Here is an 18065-nt window from a genome sequence, read left to right on the forward strand (position 1 = left end):
CCCGGCGTAGCATCTCGAAATTCCTACCTTTCAAAATTCGAATATGTTTATCCTCATCGAAGAAGTGATTATGACCGACTGTTACAAAAGCCCAATTTTATCTCACTAATTCTTCGAAGGAATGTGTATAAAAAATTCTGTGTATAACAGAACTGTATTTACAAATTCATTATGTTTTACTGTTTCATGATTGAATTCACGTCAGACGAACATTTGACATCTCCATCCGAAAACAAATCTGCTTAAGGTAGTGCCAAGCACTAAAAAGAACGTTTCACGAAGCTGAATAACCCATGTGCGCCATGTGAGGCCATTTTCATGAACAGAATATCAAACTATATTTGATTTAGTTGCAATATTTGGTTAGGTACTTACTTTTTTAAATTATAAAATTTAGTTTAGGTACAAGTATTTTTCTGTCAGTATATGAGCATCGGCTGAACCGACTGGACATAATCGTATCGACTTCAATATTCATATGTCCAAAATTAAATTATTCTTTTGCCAAGTGTGTGATAGCAACATGCAACAAATTTTTTTTTTGAAAATTATAACTGGAGGTGAGTACAATGCAGCTAATTCAACACAACGAGCATAAGTTAACAACGGTAAAGTTCTTCTGATTTCTGAATCACAGTCAAACAAATATACAGCTTCGAAAAATTATAAACTTTAATTTTGCGAAATTTATGTTATTATGATAACCCCTAAAACTTAATAAAGATATGTGTGGTCTCATATTATAACACTTGCATAACTCTTGGATCAGGGGACGCAATCCGCACAGATACAGATAATATGAAATACATGTAGAACAGACAACCAATGGGACAACATACATTATCAGTACATGCTTAACTATTATTTTATTTATGTCCATACATCAAAAGAATTCTAACAGTACAAAATAAGCGGCAGTAAATAGAAATATTTTGCACAAATAAACAAGTTATGCGAACCAGAAAATCATAATTTATAAGTGGAAAAACTAAATCAAAACAGTTTTTCGTAGCAGTCAGCAATTTGATCAAAATACTACAGTCTCCTAGTAGTCCTAGTCAGTATAAAGTAACAGTACCTCCAAAAAAATATTACTGAATATTTCTTATACACATAAGTGATAAAAATCCGAAAATTATGTCGAAGTATACCTACGTCTGAGTTATCGACCAAAAGACGTAAGATCTCAGAATAGATGAACCTTTATCTCTCGGAATGAAGATACTCTTATTACTGGAGTCAAGGCAAAATTGGTACCAATCGAAAAATTGTGTTGGATGTATGTACCAAGTTAGTCTTCCCAACGACGTATTAGTTGTATTATAGGAAGTTGACAGTTAAACTAATTTTCTACTATAAAAATCATCCAATTTCATCAAAAAATCAAACTTCTAGTGTCTTCACTTAAGGTTCATATGAAACATCAAACAATAATACTTCTGAATTATAAAGACAATTTTATAGTCCATAATTTTGGACAACGACCATAAACTCATAACTTATTATTGTAATTCATCTTTCCTCAGCGGTGCAGCAGTCAGTAATAGTTAAACAACCTTTTCCAGTAGAATACTTTTCAATACTTATTATTAAAATTGCAGAGCTAACGGTTTAAAACAATATGGAATTCAATGGAGTTGAGTCAAAATTTTATTACTATATAAGCGACATCATCATATGTATTATTTGATTTAATATTTGATTCTTCACGACCTGTTATCATAACTAGTAGGTACATAATTATAATGAATTATAAACTAAAAAAGGCAAGGTTAACAGAATTTTTGGAATTATCTTATAATTTAGCTCTATACATCAGTTCACGCGTCAAAATGCCTTGTTAGATAACTATTTAAACAACTTGGAAAAATAATGCTTTTTAAGTAGGTAACATTCAAAATTTTAATAGTTTATTATCAATGGCGTTTCTTTTAGTTAACACACTGTCTATTTTACACACCCAATTACTAAAGTAAGGTAACACCAGTGATCGACACTATTAGACCAACATGAACAAAAAACCTGTCAAAATTAGAGATTTGCGGTCAAGTATCTTGTAAAATTATTTTTGGGATTTGATTTTTGAATCTTTCTCTTTGTTCCTATAATAACAAATGATGGTTTGTTTGTGTAGTTTTAAAATTTTGAATTGTTTAAAAAACTATTCTAAATCCGCAGTAATCGACACAGGAATTTTATGATTTTCCAGTAATTAATATGACTGGAGAGACTTGTCTCGAATAAAAGTCGACAGAATTTTACAAAAAAAATTAACTTTAATTCTCATGTAAAAATGTAACGTAAAATTATGTCAATGAACAAAAAAATCTATATTCTGTAAAATTAACAGCGTAACAATCAGCCTCCATTAGTTATTAATCAGTCGTAATATTTTTATTAATCAATTCTAACCAAAAAATTAGTATATTTTGCCATTTCCGGCATGGAATATATTCCATGTGAATTTTTTTTCTTTGGTGTTTGTAATATTTCTATTATTTCTTCTTCTGTATAATGGATTTCGTTTTTTTTATTTTAGAATTTCCAGTCACATAATAGTATATTATTATACTAGTTTAATAAGACGTCTTATTGTGGCACGCATGGGTTTGGGGCACGACGAGCGCAGCGAGGAGTGCTCCAAAGGAATAAGTGCCACAATGCGTCTTATTAAACGAGTGTAATATACTATTGTTTCTACTTTGCATCTGATCAGAAACAAAAAATTAATAATATATTATAATTTAGGGCCTTTTAATTCGAAAGGTTAGTTGTAGCGTTGTGGCTAACTTCACAATGTCAAAGTTTGACATCTAACCACCGAACACTAACAATCTAACCTAAGTTTGCCTCAAAAAATGGAAGAAGGGGCCCCCACTTCTTGCACGCCACCTGAAATACAGTTTAACAATTGATCCCATTATTAAACTGGTTTCGGTTTAATAATGAGGCCATTGTTAACGCAAAGTAGAAAAACCACTTTTTGTCATGGTGGAAGTAAAATATCCGCATGTATCCAGTTTTGTCACTCGACAGGAAAATAGCGCTGTTCATATTCTACAATAATTACATATGAATTCTGAGATGGTTGCTTAACTGGTTTTGATTTTGCTTCAACTTTGTAATACTCAAAGTCTCCATCGCTATTTTCTTAGCTCTGTGTCAATGTCGTCTAGGCTGTCACAACTTTCCACCTATTGTTCCTCAGATTTTGAATCGCTCGTCAGTAATACCGTGTGTTTAGTTTTTTGTTTTCTTGTCTTTTCAAGTTTTTTAGCTTGTCATTCTTAACTTTTCTTTTCTTTCGCTTCCACTTTTATTCTTTTTTCTTATTTTTATAATGATAATCCTGCCATGCTTTAGAAGTTATATTACCCTAGGTATCTCTTCCTTCCGTTTGCGTTTAGTTTCTTCGAGCGTTTTTTTTTAGGCCAAAACAGTGCGTCTTTGACTGGTGATGGCACATTTTGTTCAAAATTTACAAGTGTTTTCTTAGGAGTGATTGGAACAGCTGAGTCACATGCTTTGCCGAGACTGATCATTGAAATTATGTTAATGCGTTTGGGTTCAGTATTCTCCCCCTAATTTCGTATTTCTTGTTGTGTGCTGGTGCTTGGCAAAACTTCAGTTTCTTGTAACCCAGTTTTCAATTCTTTTGATTTAGCCGTTTCTTCTGCTTCTATTTCATTATAATAATTTTGCTCTAAACAAATATCCTTCTCTATTTCGTTATTTATTACTTATTACGTGTCTCTCAAATCCAATGTTTCTTTTATCTCTTTCTGAGTTTCCAACATTTGAGGTGTTCATATGTTCATTTTTTTTATTTTTTTCCAAAATGAAATAAACTTTTTTGTGTCGTTACTAAATAAAAGATCATCAATTTGTTTTTGCTGAATTGCTATCTTTCCAAATTCTACATGTTCAACATTAAAGGGGAAAAGTCCAATGCATCTAAAACCGTTTTCAACTGTTTATGAATTAATCTGTGATAAAGCTTGTTCAAAAATAGGTCCAAAATTTTCCTTCCGAACTTTATTTCCATTGTTTTCTACACGCCACCGTCGAATAGAATTTTTGCAATAACTCTTTAATGGTTTGAATACAGTAATATCCGTGGGCTGTATGAAGTGAGTAGAGTTGGGGTGAAGTGCTACAAGTTCTATTTGTTTGCTACTGCAGAACTGAGATAAATAGAGGGTCATGCGAGAAGTGTGGCCATCAGTGAAAAGAATCACCGGTCTTTCCATCTTCATTTCGTCAAGCCAAATATGAAAAATATTTGTAATATAATGTAATAATATAATGAATATACATCCAAACACTTTCTGATTTTCAAAAAATACACTTTTGTCAGCATTGAACACTCTTTTAGACTGGCTTAAAATGTGAAATATATTTCTTGTTTTTAGATCTTCTTCTACTTCTCTAAACCACCCTCGAATTTGTTCTACTGATACATTTTCTCTAGTTGGAGTTAAATTTTGCGAAATCCTTTGGCTAATGATTGCATGTCTTTTAAGAAATGATGAAAACCATATTTTTCCCTGCCGTCCATTAACAAACGGGGTTTCTCTTTTTGTCTGTTTTTTTATTGGTAGTGCACTTCTGCAACTTATTTTATCCAAAAATGTTGTTCTTGGGACAGAAAAAACCTTTGCTGTAGCTACTCGTATCGCCATTCCACGTCCATCAGCATCAATGGCTTTAGACATTTGTTCTTTTGTATAATTTCTTCTAGGAACCATTTGTTTGAAATTAATGAACTAGCATCAGACATTTGTTGTCCCACTTACTGACCATTGTCTGTTGAACATTGGAGTAATGGTACAGAGGTCTGGTGTTTTGTATTCAATAATCGACAGCCATTTCTAGCTATTGTGTGTACAACTGTAAAAACTGTATTAAAAATTAGTAAAGCTTTCGAAAACAATGCCTACCTTGGAGCTGTTTTTTGTAATATTTCTAAAGCATTTGACTGCATATCATTTAATTAAAAGTAGTTATTGCGTTTTGCAGTGCCGAAACTAGCTATAGGCCGAGTAGGCCCTTGCCTAGGGGCGCCAACGACAAGGGGCGCCAAATTCGTCCAAAAATTATGTTGTATAGTTTTGGAAATTTCATTGTACCCTATAAAATTTTATTGGCAATAACCAAATGCACAGTAGTACAATAGCAAGAGATATTTACAACTTAAGTTGTCGCGTGCCGGTAATCCCCAGATGTTAGAAACCAGAATAATCCAGGTCCGGGCTGGGACCATCGTTCCTTATGAACGGAAATGACCATTATTTTATGAGTACAACTACCTGCCAAATATTCTCAGACAAATTAGAATGAACTGGTGTGAGCCATAAATATTTCTTACCATTGTACTACTGTCCGTCTCGTTATCGTCAATAAAATTTTATAGGGTAGAATGAAATTTCCAAAACTATACCAAGAATAATGTCATATTAATCTTTTTTATTTTGAACGGAAGCTCAGAAACATGTAACCGGTGCGACAGGTTTTTTAATGTTGATTTTATTTTGAACTTATATAATATTTATAGATTTATACATATTATATACCTATATGTATGTATAATCTCGAATTTTTTTTTCCTTTTTTTTATATTTTATCATAGTATCTGTTTTGCATACCTATTAAAAAATATAAATAAAACTGTTCTGTAAAATTGCATTTTTATGTGTAGGGGAGGGGCGCCTAACACAAGGTTCACCTATACCTAAATATTCTTTGGTTTCGGCACTGGCGTTTTGCTCTTATGTCGTTGTCAATCCATTTTCAAATGTAAAATCTGTCCACAACTTTCACTATATAATGCCAGAGCAACTTTTTAAACAGTTTAGTGAGTAAGATATTTTTTTTGTTAAAATTTTTGCTCCACGAAGTTTTAAAAATCAATACCTCAATTATTTATGGAAATTTTCGGTTAAAAAAGTCTCGAACCCTTACCAAAGAAGCTTCTAGCAGCTTCTACGATACAAGTTTCTTTTTACAGAAAAATGCAAAGTTTAAAAGTGGATACATATAGGTACACATAAAAGATACTTTTCTGATGAAATATTTTTCGAAAAAAATTACCAGAAACGATTTCCTTAAAAATGGCCAAAGGTTAAAATTTCGAAAGAAAAACCATCAGTTAGGATTAAAAATATATCATGTTTTAAAATACGTATTGAAATTTCTGCCGCAGGCAGACCAAGAGTTTTTTATAAAATCACTAAAAAAACAAGTTAGGGTTAGGAACATAATAACTTTTCAATACTGGAGAATTCGTTTAGATTTAATGTATACATTTTTGTTGATTATGGTTAAAAAAAAATTGATATTGTGTTCGTGCTTACTCAGTCAATTGTTACGTTGCTCGGTGGGTAAAACTCAACAATTTATTTCTTAATAACTCAAATTTACTAACTGCACAACGATTATCTACAAACTAATTCCGGCGCGACTTATTTGGGTCTTCTTCGCATTCGCCGGACTCGGCTCGACTGAATCCCTCGTTCCCGACGGTGGGCTCTATTTCAACCTATACGTTCCTCTTGATGGATCCAAAACTCCGCTTCGAGGGTTTTCTGGGCCCGTCGTGACATCCGCTTCCAGGCTTTCCTTTAGCGAACGCCGCGCCGCGCGGTCCATGAGTACATACTAGAAGAAACACATACATACTAGAAAACTCATAGGCGTCGTACCGGGGAGGCCTATGGGTTTATTTCGTATCAGTATTTATTATTCAATAAAGTAAACAATAAGTAATTTAAAAAATCTCTCTTGCCCCATATCCAAATAATTTTAATTTAATTTGAATAAGAACTAACAAGTTATAGAATACTTTTAGATATATGCGTTAATTTTTATTTATGATTAAATATAATTAATAAATCAATTATTCTTGAAAAATGACAATCTGTAAAAGCAGTTTCAAAAATATTATATTCAAATTACGTTAAAGTTTTCACAATGTGGGCCAAAAACCATTTATAAAGTTATTTATAAGGACTTCCCGGTCCGGTTTTAAAACCCAATAAAATAATGTCGCTTGCATATTGGAAATAATTTGAAAAACAAATATTTAATTAATACTTATAACAATTTTTGGAATACAGTAGATATAAAGTTTTTGATGGGGATGAATTGATTTTGATACGTTACATTAGTCGTAACGTTACTGTGTTTTTATATTTTAAGAAAACTCTTTAACAGACAACAGATCTCATGCAAAGAGACAGACGAAAACGGAAAACCTGTTTTCGTATTTACATGTACATGAAACCATGAAATTGGACAGTCATCAAAACAATTTTGTTTGAAAATACTTTCCCTAGCTATCATCTGAGCAGTAAAAATAGATGTGGAAACCTATAAAATGATAAAAAAAATAGTAAGTATTGATATTTAAAAATAGTTGCTGACGACAGCACACTTCTGATCTCATCTTTGTGTACTGCTCAACATGTTGGTGAAGTTAGCTTTTAATGATAACTTGGTATCTCCACTCATAAGCAAGGCAGTGAGTATTGTAAAACATGGATACAATAAATTTTAAGTAATCCGACGGAATCAGATTTTTAATAGCTTTTATGTATTAAGGGCATAATTAGGGAGATTATGGCACGAGGGGATTTTTAATGCCCGACGTACATACATACAACGTTTTGTTCTATTTTAGTTTCTAAAATATTTTTAACGAAATATTGAGAGTTGTTTTGGAGACCAGGTTGCTTATTTGTTAAATAATTCGATTTTCAAAATTTAAACTGAAGAAACGGAAAACGTTTATTCAAAAGAAATTTTAGAAGAATTTTAAATCGGCCGAGGAATGATTTGATGAAATATTATTTTCTCAACTTCAATAAAACTGTTGAATATCGAAGCTTGTTTGAATAATTAATTTTATTAATGTAAATGCATAATCAATCGTTGCTTAGGAATTTTTGACTGATTTGTGCCATAAAGGCTAACTTATGCCCGCATTTTGGTGCTTATAAACAAGATTATGATTCTAAAATAGAATAAAATAAATTGAATGCATACATTTAGTACGTAATCTTAAACGTGTAATGTGTTGAGGCAAGATTTATTTAATTACAAAAACTTGTATTATGTGGAATTACTGTCACTATTTTATTGTAAATTCTATAAATGATTATGTTTATGACTCGAAATTTCATGATCACGCTTAAAAATAAGTGATTAATAGAATTTGTAATATTTAAATTTGATATTCATACGTATTATAATGTGAATGAGTGTTAATAGCGGTGGAATAATTTTGTTTTTCAGTCAAAAACAAAAAACTTTTGATCGTGAAAAGAACACCTGATTTTGGATATAGTTATTTGCTTTTTAACTTCACAATTATTTAAATATGGATTTTATGGCTGCCACACTAAATTACCGATGATATTTATTTCAGGGACTTGTATGTAATTTCCCGACATAATAAACACTTGGCACCACTCTTGTCCTACTTTCTTGTAACAAGTTAATCATTCGTTAACTTTATACCAGACAGAATAAAATTTTTGACAACAGTCATTAATTATTATATTATCACAGCGATGTTATAATTTGGCCATTCTTCTCAATTACATAATAAGGGTCCCACTCTTAATTTACACTATCTTATTATGATTTGGAAGAAATCGTAGAAGCTTCTACCGCGTTGGTGCATAAGGCGGGACCTTGTCTTGATCCTTGAATGACGTAACGCGTTAAAATAAAACAAAGCTTTTATTATTCAAATTAATATCAAAACGATTACGGTTTACAGAGGATACATTTGTCAATTTTCAGATCCGTTATTGTCACCCTCAGGACATTAGAATAACAAAACTTCTAAACGCGCTTTCACAAGTGCATTTATGAAGGTCTCTAAAAATGTCTCATTACAGGTGGAATTAATAAACGAAATGGTAAAAGCCACCACACATTTTTTGAATCATCAAATCCTTCAAATTTACCTACGAGTGAGTAAATATTTATGACCAGTAAAGTTCTCGAGTGGGTTTTACAATTACATGATGATTTTTGTGCACATCTGCTGCAAACATCAAGTTCACGGTTAATTGCTCGATTCGTATTTTCTCGAAGTATGATCAATAGTGATTTGAAATGGGTCTGGCATTGACCCATACCCATATAAAGGAACATATTTTATAAAACCATTTCACTTTATATGCTGAAGTCTAGTCAAGTTGGCCCTGGCACCATGCACTTATTACATACATCACAGTGCAATCAGGCCACTTGATCTCATAAAAATAAGACGAATCAAAATCCACTTGATGCTTAAATAGAATAATTTGCACGACAGGTCCACACCCACGCCCTTTTTGATTTGAAGAATAAACTTGACATTGAGGTCGACGACGAAAATAAAATGTTTGGAAACGAATTTCTAGTTGGAGAAAATGCAATAGACGCTGACACACTGACAGAAATATTTCATACAAATAAATTGTAGTTGGGAGATATTTTTAATAATATAATGTTAATGTTGGGATAGTTCGGTTCAAGAATGATTTCACAAAACATTGTTATTTGTTGAACTCGTGCGTGAGTGGATGACCAAAAACGACGCCTTGTGGATTACTTTTTAAATCACAGGTGCTGGAAGAGCGACAAATCACTGCGAAAAAATACACCCACTAACGCTAATTATATGTCAGAGGTGGTACGACGTTATAAAACCTAACACACACAGGTAGAAAAATAGAAAAAAACATTATTTCTTATAATAATATACGTATTTCGATTATATAACAGTTTTGGTATGTTATGATAAATTTCCTAACGGAACTTTCTTACCCACAAATATTAGAAATATAAAAAGTAGATGCTACGTCTTAGAAACTTTAAAAATATACTTAGTTTATTCCACGATTGATTAACGTATAGTTTATCTCATCTCGTCCATATAAATAAAGAACCTACCTCAGCACAGTAATAAATTATAGACATTTATAAGGTTAAATAGTGAACTCTAATATAAGATTTATAGCCTGAATCGTCTGTTTCATTTTCTTGACGTTTGACTTTGTTGTGTGTAGGTACTAACATAATTTTGATTTTATTGTTTTGTCTCAGTGACAATAAAATTATAACCGAATGATTATTTCTCCATTTAACAATATTTATTTCACAGAAGGCAATGATTATTATCAGCACTGTTAAAATGGATGTTATTCATTCAAAAATTTTATTACGTAACGAGATACACGTTTTGTGTTATTGTACAAAAAAACATATTATATTTCCATTAAATAGTTTAGGAAAGATACTAATATCATTCAGAAAGGAAAGTTGTGGAACCAGAAATACTACGATCAAGTCTACAAGATTTAACAATGTTGCTGCAAAGAATAAAATTAAGAGTCTTCATAAAATTATGTTTTATGAGCGTGATGAATCAAAACGTGTACTCATATTCCAATCATATTTTCAGATTCATTAGGTATGTAATTAATCTTTAATATTTACTTCAAATGTACATTATTTCGTCTATATTAATTTTTTTATTAAAATCCGGCATAATAAAGTTAGCACACCTACATAAAATGTGTAAAGATTCGCAACTCTCATCTTTAAATTGTTTTTGAACTTTTCATTAATATTTACTTTATTTTTTAATGTAAGAGGTACCACCAAGTGCCTACTACCTGCTCATCATAAGGAAAGAATAATGTAATTCAGGTAGTAAAAACCAATGTCTAAAAAAATGTGCAAAAAAAATATTTTTTGTGTAGAATGGAACAATAATGAAACAAAGTGTCATCTCTCATCTATTATGGATTTTCATGTAACACCTAACGACAGCTTTTTTTTGCTTTTCTGATGAATTTCTTATTTTCTTATAGAGAATGCAACTATTAACTCCGAACTCTCTTACTGTCCAACAAAATCCAAATAACCCTAACCGAATTTCAACTTTTTCCAATCTTGCTGCTACCTCTCCCTACATCTCGTGCTCTTATTCTCCTTTTGGTGTATTCTTACAAAAAATAAAATAAAACACATGAATTTTGCGATTCGTACTATCCTTGCCGTTTATTCTAAGCAGTTTTCTCTTTGGCAGATCTCACCACCACAAGAAAGTATATCTAAATCTCATTCTCTTTCCTAAAGCAGACTGTACAGGTCAAACTTCAGAGAAGTGATTTTTTAAGATTATATGACCGATTTCTCTAGCAAGATTTATTTACACCGACGCTTCAAAACCGGAATGGAGAGTGGGTGCTCCCGTGCTCTCCAGTAACTTCTTCAAGTGGTTGAGTTTTTATCACTGTGTAAAATTTGCATGCTTCCAAATCAAGACTGGGTGGTTCACTGAGTTCCCTCTGAGCACTTACTAAGATTTGTGTGTGTCCCATCTCGTGTCGGGATTGTTAGCAAATAGTTATGCCAAAGAAGTTGTATTATACACGAGCTGTGCTTCTTCACTTATGCTAAAATTGCTTTACACGGTGGATTATCTTCCTTGTACAGACACATTTAAACGACTGTTTAAAAAATAAAAAATATCACCACCTAGAATCTCAAATCTCTTTATCTAATTGGCTTGCTGGCTTCTTATAAAGAAGATCCTTCTTACCGTCTTTGTCTTTGTTTTTAATAAAATAAAAGTACTTAAGGAAAAATGAGTTGAATAAAGTTATTTCGACAGAATTTTCCTCCTTATTGAAATACATATAGTCCGACAACCGCTTCTTTAAAAAATTATAATAAAATAAAAATGATTGGCTAAATAGCCCCTGCGCCGCGGATGCGCAAATTTCAAGAAAGTGTGGACGACTATTAGCACGTTCAGATTACAAGCATCAGCGGTTAAAGGAAAATGAAATTTGCTTGATTTTGTCTCCTCGATGCAGAGGAGAGGACTGAGTAATGGATTAAGTACACTTATAAATTTGAAGAATATTATTCGTCAAAATTGTAAGATACCGTCATAATTTTGTTAACACTTTAACATGCTTCCCAAACCTTAAAATATTTGCAGGGTTTCACAGTATACGGTTTTGCAACTTCAAAGTTAAATTGTAAAATATTATACAATTTTGATTTTTTTCCTAAAAATGCGGAATCTACTTAGACTAAAAACCCAGATTCCTAAATCACACAGGTATGAAGTGTAAAGAGAGATTAAATTACAGCCACCATCGCAAATCGAAATTCTTTGTTTACGATTCTCATTATTAAAATTCTTGTATTAACTATTATATTTTTACGGAAGTGGCATCATTATTGTTTATAAAATTTTGCTAAAACTAATAATCAGAAATCAGATATTGAGCCTCAATATCTTCTTTTAATAAAATCATTTTGATGAATGTCGAATTTTATGTTTTTTTTTACTTCCGGAGTGTAAGCTAAGGAAGTATTGTAAAAGAATTCATCCGGCTAACAGCTGCTTTCGTGTTTTCTCTAGAGTATCAAAAAATACGTATTCCGTTTCGTTCTGTCTGTTATTTGCCGTCTGTCGCTTTTTATAGGACAGATAATCTCGAAACTACCGGAGCGATTGTTTTAAAATGAGGTGATCATTTTTTGGGCAGCATAAACGAAAAAAGTTTTATTAGCCATTTACCATGCTTACGATAATTTAGCTTACGCTCAGGAAGTAAAAAAGTATGATTTTGCTGTTTATTGTTGCGTAAAGCCTTAACCAAAGTTTGTGTGATCATTCTCACCAACAGTTTGATGACATCACCTAAAAAGTTTTCATAGTAAATGAAAAAGTAGCGTACTCCTATACAGGCAGTTTATGTATCCGCCTTAATATTATAATCTAGGCATCTAGATTTTCGCAAACAATCCAAAGTAGGTACATAATCAAAGTCATTTAATAGATAGGTTCTCTATTAACTAACCTTGTGGTAACCTGTTCTCTATTAACTAACCTTGGTACATAATAACATTTCATACCAATGTATAGGAGAACGGGGTGTAATTGTCTACTTGGTTCACCTGGAAAATCAAATTTTATAATTTTTCGAAGAAACTGAATTTGTTGGACTGTACTTCTGGGGCGGAAGAAGGTGTATCGAAATAGTCGTGAACCATTTTTTTTATGTTACACAATACGAATACGAAAATGTTGATATCCTACTTTCGACTAAACTATATAATATATGTATTAGGTAAACTAAGAAAATTAAGACCTCGCCAAAACTGATACGTCATCTAAAAATTTTTTGAGGCATCACTTCAATTAATTATATTAATTTGAATGCAGTCAGAAATTGCAAGTATAGTTTCATGATATTTTGCACAATTTAGACAGGAAATATTCGGCAAAATTTTGAGATGACGTCATCAGTTTTTTGGGGGGATAAAGAGATATATTTTGATTAAAAATTTACAATGCTGACGATAATTTTAAAACGTCTGCAAAATTTCAGAGCATTCGGTTCTGTAGATTCAAAATTAAAATGCAAAACACGGATTCATAAACTACGCGTGCAGAACTATATGTTATTTTATACAATTTAAAACCTATTTACTATGTACAATTTTGAGGTGACGTCATCACATTCTTGGTGGGAATGATTAGACAAAGTTTGGTTGGCGTTTTACTATCCATTTGACATTCATAATACCCTTATAAAATTTGACAACGTCAATCAATCTAGTAGTTTCGGAGATCTGTCTAACAAAAATTACCATAGGCGGCGGACAGACAGACAGACAGACGTACAGAAAACCTATGTTTTTGTACTGTAAAGGGGTCATGATCATGACACAGTGAGAAAATATGAAATTACGCTCGGGAAGTGAAAAGAAAACTTCTATAATTAAATTTTACAATTTAACTTAGGAACCACATAACGGGCTTCTTAAACTTTGGTAAGCCACCACTGATTTAGAAACAAAACGTCAGTTACAATCTAATTAGTTATTGTCTCCACAAAGTTGAATGCATCATCATAAAAAAAAATAATAAATACATTTGATACTAGATTGATTGAAGTTCAAGGGACACCTCAAGATATAGCGCTTATAAAGGTATCATCGTATGTGTAAAGTGATTAAGAAGGCCTAGAATCTGTTTGCACTCTTTTTGTGAACCTGAATTATCAAAACAGTGATAGTAGTGATCAGATAACTTATTGTGTCCCCCGATTTTTCGGTGACCCAATAAATAGCCGCTTGGCTGGGTTCTGCCAAGATGTCAACAAGTCCAAGTTCAACTTTTCAGTTTCCTAAAAAATCAAGGCATTGGACTAAATGTAATTAACGACCTGAAACTCACAGACTGTACCTCAGTAACAAGGATCTGGTCGATCAGATTGTCACAGAGCACCCCAATATAAAAATCCAAGATTATTAGGCAGAAGTTAGACGTTTTATATTTCATGTGCATCATTGCGTCAAACGTCTGCTATATTCTTGAAAACATTATTAAAAGCCTTGGGTACAAAACGGTGTCTCCCATGAATTTCCTTAGAACAAGCATTCCTACAGCTACGTTTTGAATCTGAGAAGACAAATCTTTGTTGAGCCTACCGACGAGACTGAATTTCCTTCGTCCACGATCATTAAGTACGAAGTGACTGAGTATAATACAAAATATTTTTACCTTCGGTGATCAAACTTGTTTTAGGTAAATGTCGAAAAGCAGGACATATGGCAAGTGAAGGCAACTAAGACCATTTAATAAAACTACAGTCAATAATAAAAGACAATTTGAGTTCAACCAGTCGGTCTTCGAAGATGAGTTAAACATACCGAATGTCGTTAATAATCCTATTGATGAACCTCGTATTCAAGATTTAGTTGGTATGTTAACGAAAAAAATAAAAACATGCAATTATACAGAAAGTCTAACTGGGGTCCCTGAACTTCTTGATCCTGTCAAAGAATAATTCGTTTTCCATATTCGTCTTTTTCGATAGATTTTGGATCTACAGTCATGGAAGAAGTCGTTAGACAATTTGACATACTTACCGTTGCTTTTACATATAAATACAAGAAATATTGATGGCCTACTTGAAATGTTGTATAGAATTTCCACTATACTGACGCATAAAAGCATTAAGAACCGTGTAGTCAACGTTCAGCGTAAGCTTAAAGAATCCTATGATCTTTACCAGGCTCGGTCTGGTGGCGAAGCTAACTTAGAATTCTTTTAAAAGTACATATTCATGTCACAAAGCGAAACATTTTTTAATTGTACTCATGTACACTAATCTTGGATCTCTGACCCCAAAATTTGATAACTTAACAGCTCTCTTTACTCAGCAGAAACCTACTACACTCTTAATAAACGAAACTTGGTTGAATTCAAATATTACTGATTCAATAGTATCTTGTCCAAATTATATTCTTTATCGATTAGATAGTAAATCAGGAAGAGGAGGAGGAGAAAAATGTGGAAATAATTAGACACACCTCCTGTATGTGCCAGAATCATGGAATCTATTATTTCTGATGAGATGAGAAGATGCCTACTGGCGAACAAGGTCCTTCTTGCCGAACAGCACGGATTTGTCCCAAAAAAATCTGTATCCACTAACTTTCTTTGTGCCGTATCAGATTGGACCAAAAATTTCAACCGTGGTGTTGCTACCGACGTTTCATATTTTGATTTTTGTAAACCCTTTGACAAATTTCCAATAACAAAGCTTTTGTTGAAACTTCGACATTATGGCCTAGTGGACTGTTACTAGAATGGATTAAAGGATTCTTAACTAATCGAAGTTTCAGAGTTAAAGTTGGTGCATCACTGAATGATCTGACACGTGTGGAAAGTGGAGTGCCGCAGGGTTCGGTGCTGGGTCCGTTGCTCTTTATAACGTATATTGCGGATTTAAAACCAGAAATCCAGTGAAGGTGTTTGTTCTATGCTGATGACTTAAAAATTTACAATGATAGTCTCACGAATTTTAGTATTTTGAGAAAAGATATTTCAATAGTGAATCAGTGGTTCAACGAATGGCTTCTCCCAATAAATAAACAGAAATGTTCGGACCGAATACCCAACTGGATCTAGGCGTAATATAGTAAGCTCAGAATTAACAAGGAGTGATTACATCGTGAGTGTCATGAAAAAAGCAAGTTCTCCTTCCGACTGTCTTATTCTGAACGTCTTATCATAATGTCGCTACCCACATTGAAGGACAGAAGAATTAGAGGGAATGTAATTTTCACCTTCAAGTCGTTGAGGCTCGAGAATACATCGATGCAGAATTTATTCACCTTAGGCCTATACTCCAGGACTACTGAAAAACTGAAAAAGGAGAACTTTCACACAACTGTTAGACAACACTTCGTAACAAACAGAGTGTTTGAGTTTGACACTTGGAGGACTATTTGTAGATAGTGTTTTAAACAAGTCATCTCTGAACTAATTACTTTATGGTTTATTCCAGACACGGCTTTTTCAGTTTCTATGATTTTAAAATCAACATGGGTATTTATCGCTGTCAAGAAGTATATGAAATTATCTCGAAGATATTATTAACTAAATCTTAGTTAAAAAAAAACATGTTGTGCCAACCATAGTGCTTCCGTCACAGGCTTTTATTTTGTGTAATTGCTTGCAAAGAAGGTAGATATTGAAAAATGTGGATGAATTGATTTAATTTATCTAAGTATTTGAATTTATTTATTTATTTATTTATTTATTTATTTATCTATTATCTTAGAAATTCTTCATCAAATTCAACAGAAATTTCAGGAAGACTTGGAAAAATGACCCCTAATATGCAAATAGTTTAGTTGTCCATCAGCTGCACATTATTTGCAATTACAGTTTTCAGTTGCCTTTATAGAAAGTGTGTGGGATAAAGCAATTGACAGTACCTATAATTATTATTTGTAGTAAAAATCTTGCCAATGAAAGACTCTTATTCTGCTTCCCAGTGAGCTGTTTTCCACTGGAAATTTTATCATATGATTGACTAAAATTTTAGACAGACGTTTATCCAAGAAATAGAGGTATCCCTGGTTTATCTCTGATTGGTAAAAGGGGTCTTAATGTTACCAAGAAATGTTTTCTTAAATATAATAATATAATATTGAGTTCCTCTTTCTCCTGCAAGTATTATTTTCGGTACGACACGATCTTATGAAAAAAATCGATGTGAATGTAGATATCTCCACACTTTCCCGGTATTTTTCTTATTATCCCACACACGTTAAACAAATTTTACCTGTCGACCGTTGACGAGCTATTCTCGTTAAAAAATCGCCAACGCCATTCTTATACTCAGGTTAAAAACCTACAAACCAGCAATGGTAACAACATTGTCCACATGATTGATTCCTTCACAATCAATACATTAGATCATACTTAAGATCATAAATAATTCCAAGCAGAGAAAAGAGAAATCTCAAAACATATAGGGTTGTAACTCACAAGATTTGCATAATTTTTTGGGAATATATGACATCCGCAAGCTTCTTACCTAAACAAATTGGGAAAAAAGAATTTTGCCGTATGTCCTAAATTACGTCAGCTCGTCCAACAAGATCTAATTTGTACCTGCTCAATGAAGAAATTTCCGCAGAACTTAGTGAAGGTTTTGATCGAAATTCGTAGGCGCGCCGAATATGGAGATATGTCCTGATCCAGGCATCGAACAGTAGGTGGAGGTTGATGACGTCACAACTGGTAAACTTATGCACACAGTTAGGTAACAATTAAAAGTGACACTTGCCCGATGTGTAATGGTTGCAACGAATTGAATGCAAGCGACCTTTACACGAGATGTTTTATTAGATAAATTGATGCATTTATGGGGTTTTGTTAAACGCTACACCTTATCGAACATGTATCAGCGCACATATAATTAAGAGCCTGTTGTGGGCTTGTCAATGGAAATATTACACTCATGATTTTTGCAATTGTTTTACTGATAAAATAGCATAGGAGAAATTATTCTAAATAAATTACTTATTTCAACAGTTGTTATTAATTTTTATTTACCGAGAGTACCTAGGCTTGGGAGGTATGTACCTACCGTACTGCAAATTTTTATAGTGGCACTTCTGAATTATTGGCAGTAATGCTAACAGTTGTCATTTTGACATGAGCGCTCCTAAGAAACGTGTTG

At 32.7% G+C, this 18065-nt stretch overlaps 1 long non-coding RNA gene across 1 annotated transcript in view; it reads right to left on the minus strand.

Moving 5' to 3' along the window:
• The window catches only part of LOC135123733 (uncharacterized), a 57178-nt gene that overhangs the window by 8858 nt on the left and 30255 nt on the right, over positions 1-18065 (minus strand). The window lies entirely within an intron of this gene.

This window comes from Zophobas morio, unplaced genomic scaffold (assembly GCF_036711695.1).
Source record: "Zophobas morio isolate AGI-343-1 ecotype UQ-CSIRO unplaced genomic scaffold, CSIRO_AGI_Zmor_V1 ptg000006l, whole genome shotgun sequence".
NCBI classification, from domain to species: domain Eukaryota; kingdom Metazoa; phylum Arthropoda; class Insecta; order Coleoptera; family Tenebrionidae; genus Zophobas; species Zophobas morio.